Below are 5,393 nucleotides of genomic sequence, written 5' to 3'. Positions count from 1 at the left end.
AAGAGGGGGTGGCCTCCACGCTGGTTTCGTATCTTCAAGAGCCGCTGGGAGCCCTCGCAATTCTCCTCGGCCAACTCGAGGAAGAAGTGGCCCCCGCCCTCAGGGCCACATGGTCACCGTGGAAACAGAAGCCCAGAGAGAGGTAGGTGTGGGAGGCCCGCAGATGCAGGCTGGCCGGGCGGTTGATGGGGCCTCCGCCCCGGTGGCATGATTCTGACGAATTTGAGAACTCTGGCAAAATGCTCGGCAATAAGGAGTCAAGCTCAAAAAATGGTGTTGGCTGCTCTCGGGCGGAGGATGGCTGAGATTATTCCGTGTTGGAGGGTGGTCGGAGGCTGCAAGAAGGGGCATCATTGCGTCTGTCGAAGGAAGAGACAGATGGGGTGGGGTGGGCACTGCCGAGGGCTCTGCCTCTGTCCCGTCTCTTAAAGGGTGCCAGTGATTGGGTTGAGGCCCCCCGGGGTAATGGACCTAATTATGATTGCAAAATGGTCCTGCTTACAGGAACTGAGGGTTAGGACAGCATCATCTTTTGGGGGGACACGAGTCAACCTGCAATACTGCGCTCTTAAATGGGCGCTCTACAGCCTCAGGACGCTGTGTGCCTGGGGTGGGGGAGAGGGCAGGGCCCCCACCTGCTCGCTGGCCTCCTGCACAGAGCCGGCTGGATGGGGAGACACACACCTGTGGGCAGAGGCCGGGATGGAGGAGCCAGGCTCCGGCCGCCGCTGTGGGGGAGGGGAGGCCTGCGGGTGGTGTTCAGGTGGACCACCCAGGAGGTGTGGGCAAGGCGAGGGGGCATTTCTCGTGGCGGCTATGAACACACATCTCTCCCTACAGCAGTGTTTCTCAACCTTCTGGCCCTTTAAATACAGTTCCTCATGTTGTGACCCAACCATAAAATTATTTTCGTGGCTACTTCATAACTGTAATGTTGCTACTGTTATGAATCGTCATGTAAATATCTGATGTGCAGGATGGTCTTAGGCGACCCCTGTGAAAGGGTTGTTCGACCGCCAAAGGGGTCGCGACCCACAGGTTGAGAACCGCTGCCCTACAGCATGGTTTAAATCACCATGACAGGAAAACCCCCAACTCAGACCTGGGCTGGAGAGGCTTTGTTTTTCTTGCTAATCGATTCCCTTGCTCTTGGCTGGTGGTTAGAAAGGTTTCAACAATTACAGCTAAAAAGCTGGTGAGAAGCTCCTGGAAGACAGCGCAAGTTGTCTACAGAAGCAGAGCAAGTTAAAGGAGAAATAACTACTCAATGAGGAAGAGTCTAGACTAGCGATGGCACATTCTCAGGGCTTTCCCGGAGCGAGAGTCGTAGAAATGGGCTAGCGTTGTGAGATGGCCACGGTCATGTAGGAACAGGGAGTCCGGGAAGGGTCATAATTAAACGTACCTAGAGCTGCCCAGCTGGCGGGGCTCAGTGGTTGAGAGTTGACCTATGAACCAGGAGGTCGAGGTTCGATTCCTGGTCAGAGCACATGCCCAGGTTATGGGCTGGATCCACAGTCGGATGTGTGCAGGAGGCAGTCAATCGAGGATTCTCTCTCATCATGATGTTTCTCTCTCTCCCTCTCCCTTCTTCTCTGAAATCAATAATAATAGTAAACTTTTTAAAAAATATATATTTTATTGATTTTTCACAGAGAGGAAGGGAGAGGGATAGAGAGTCAGAAACATCGATGAGAGAGAAACATTGATCAGCTGCCTCCTGCACGCCCCCCACTGGGGATGTGCCCGCAACCAAGGTACATGTCCTTGACCGGAATCGAACCCAGGACCCTCCAGTCCGCAGGCCGACGCTCTATCCACTGAGCCAAACGGGTCAGGGCAATAATAGTAAACTTAAAAAAAAAGTACCCAGGACTGTGGTCCCACGCTCTGCCTTGCCGTTCCCTGGGAGAGCAGTGATGTCCATCTTGACCCCTGACCGGCCCGGAGCAGGTCCTCGCCGTGCCTCGCCAGCGGTGAGGTCAGCACGCCAGGGAACCAGATAGGAGCCTGTCTGGTTGCGCAGACTGATAAGAAGTGCATGGTGCCCCGTCTTTCTGGCTCGTGGAAATGGCGCACTTGAAGTCACATGTATCCATTGGGCGACCCTGAACTGTGCCTTGTTTTTCCCGAGGTTCCCAGGGACCATTCGTTGCCTGCAGGTCTCAGCAAGGCCAGCTTCCGCAGCCACGCTGACAAAATTGCCAACGAGCGGCAGGGTTCCCCAGGAGGAAACTTCCCTCTGGTCGCGGGAACAATGGGTCCAGTGACTGGCCACCCGCGTGCCTGCCGGTGAAAGCTCCCGTGCTATCTGGTCGCACTGCCCTTCACCTTGGGGCCGTGGCCCCGGAGCTGGCCACGCAGACTCTTTTTCTTGGGTCAGACTGGGGTTTCTTAAGGGTGACTCAGACTGGAGATTAGGTCCAGGCAGAGGAGATAACTGTTTCTGTCTCGTCTGGTTTCTCCTCTGGAGGAGGAAGTCCCCCTCCTAACTTGGTTCCGATGTCACCTTTCGTGACTTGTCTTTTCACTGGCTCCCTCTCATTCCCCAAGTTTGGGTCCCTGGACCTTCTCATTCTGAGTCTCCCCCTCCCAGGCTCACTTCAGAGCGTCTCTGCAGGGGGATCCAGAATCTTAGCACCGGCTTCTTTCTGGGGCACAGGGGCGAGCGGCCCCGCCTGCCTGTTCCTGTCATCTCCATGCAGAATTTCTGATATCAGATGCACGGTCTGATCGGCTGCTCCTGCTTGCTTAGGCTCCTGACGAGTGTGCTTGTCAGGAAAGTTAAGTCCTGCCCAGCTGCGTGGCTCAGTGGTTGAGCATCGACCTATGAACCAGGAGGTCAGGTTCGATTCCTGATCAGGGCACATGCCCAGGTTTTGGGCTCGATCCCTAGTATTGGGCGTGCAGGAGGCAGCCGATCAATGATTCTCTCTCATCATTAATATTTTGATCTCTCTCTCCCTCTCCTTTCCTCTCTGAAATCAATATATATATATATATATATTTTAAAAAAAGAGAGAGAGAGAAAAGTTAAGTCCCCTGTGCAGCTGTTGTCATTGGTCCACACACTCTCCGGCCATTTCCTTTCCCCTCTCACCACCTCCCTGCCTCACCTTCCCTCCCAACTGGTCCCCTGGCTTCCATGTCCCCAAATTCTTCATAGCCGCTGACCTGATTCTGTTAACCTCACAACTGCTCATGTGGCTGCCAGCAAATGCCCCAGGCGGAGCTTCTCTCTTCTCTGTCGAATGAAGCGCACCGCTCCTTCCCCTGGGATGAAGGCTGTTTTCGAGACAGATGGGGCTTCCTTAGGGAGTGCATGGCGTTCTCTGCTCCCGTCCTGTGTGAGGTCTAATGAGTGTGATCTTGCTGTTCACTCTCCGGCCTTTCCGGAGACCCTGTTCCTGGGCCTGGCCCTCCTCCTCCTCCTCGCACCTGTTGTACCACCAACCTTCAAGGCTTATTGCAACAGCCACCTCCTGCCCGTCCCCCGCCCCCCCCTTGCTGAGACCTCACCGCACTCTGAGGCTTCGTTTGTAGCATCAGCAGAGAGAGATACTCGGATGTGACCTTGTGCATTCCCTGTAAGCTCCCGGAGCCCCTGGGACCGGCCCTGGGCCCGGGGATGCCTGGTGTGCTTTCCTAAGCTGCCCGGGGGCCAAGGCTGTCTGCCTGCTCAGTGGCCCAGGGTCCCAACCCGGCAGGCCCATCCCAGCCTTGCTTTCTCAGTTCCTCTTTTTAAATCAGACACAGGCAATAGATTTGGCACAGGAAGATCTACCCTGCTTCCCCAACCCCCACTGATTTTAAATTTTGTCGGAGGCAAAAGCAAATATCCAAGGTTCAGGTCAACGCCAATTTGAAAGTATTTCTGCCAGTTGGAAAAGAAAACTTTGAAAAAGACATTTGACTTTTTTTTTTTTAACTTGGGAAAAATTTGAAAGGTATAGCCTTTCAAAGAAACAGGATACTTAAAGAAAAAAAAAAAAAGAAAGAAAAAAAACCCCAGCCTGGCTGCACGCAGTTGAGCCCTGTCAAGCTCAGCTAATCTCCTGTGACAGAGCAGCAGACCTAGCAGAGCAGGGGGAACAATGGCTGGAATTTATCTCCACCGGCTTCATAATTCCTGGGTCCCACTCAATGTGATTATCATTAAACCGATTGAAAGGAGTGTGTGTGTGTGTGTGTGTGTGTGTGTGTGTGTGAGAGAGAGAGAGAGAGAGAGAGAGAGAGAGAGAGGGAGAATGCACTCTCACACAGCTGGGAGACAGAAGTGGTCTCCCTAGGGGTCAGCCTTGAGTGCAGTGGCCCTGAACAGTGGCCTGACTGGGCCAGATGACAGCAAAGAGAACATATGCAAAGTCAGCAGTAATGTCAAGTGGGGGTGTAGAGGAATCATCAGCAAGAACAGTCGCCTTGGCCATTACTTGAGTGAGCAACAGCAGTACGCAGGCTCGACGGCAAGAGAGCTCACGTTTGGGGAGAATGATGACCATGCACCCAGTGTTAGACCAAGACTGTGACGCGGAGGGAAAGAACTACAGCGCGGCGGAGGCCTGGAACCCTACCCTGGCATTCACTGTATCCCCTTCCAACTGCACGGCTAGGGAAGTTGGACAACGTTCAAAGGAGAGCCATGGATGTAATTAAACTAGGCTGGGACGTGGGGATTGAATTCTACACAAAAGGGAAATGAATTGGGTTTATGGAACTCAGAGATGGACAACCTTACAAGGGCAGCAACAAACAAAAATAGCAATAGCTTAAATGACAACACGGGAGAATTAAAATTAAACGTAGGGAAGTTTCCTTAGTCCTGCGATGGAGAAATGGGTCGCTTGAGTAGAATGGATTTCTCCAGGGTGGTTGACGGGTGCTGGCTGATGGAGGCAAACCTGAGTCGCCTTGGACATGTCTCCACCCACAGTTCTGAGGCCACTTTAAATACTTCTTTAAACTCAAGATGGAAATGAAGAGGCAGCCTGGTGCCTCTGTTGTCTCAGTGGCCTGGGGCTTGGTTATCTTTGATAAAGAGAACTCCTGACATAACATGAAGCCACTCCTTACAGACCAGCGATGGGGACAGGCGCCGCGCAGGACTGTCCTGTGTGGACACAGAGCAGATTTGATCTGTGCAGGGCAGGCCGACTCATAGGGAATGGGCTTCTTTTTCTTTTCCCACTTTTAGTATAAACAAGGCCCTGATAAGGGATCTAATCTAAGCAATGGTAACAGTGGAGATTGGAGTGAATGGCACCCTAAGCTGTTCATGTCTGTTCCCGACACCATCCCATTCAAACATTTTCCTTAAGGCGTGATATGGCAGAGAAAAAAAGAACGATTTTCCCTACGACATTGCTGATAACTAATAAACCACACACTCAGTTGTA

This window comes from Myotis brandtii, unplaced genomic scaffold (genome assembly GCF_000412655.1).
Source record: "Myotis brandtii unplaced genomic scaffold, ASM41265v1 scaffold23, whole genome shotgun sequence".
Lineage (NCBI taxonomy): Eukaryota > Metazoa > Chordata > Mammalia > Chiroptera > Vespertilionidae > Myotis > Myotis brandtii.
The sequence above is the reverse complement of the archived record's forward strand: the minus strand, read 5'-3'. Positions refer to the sequence as shown.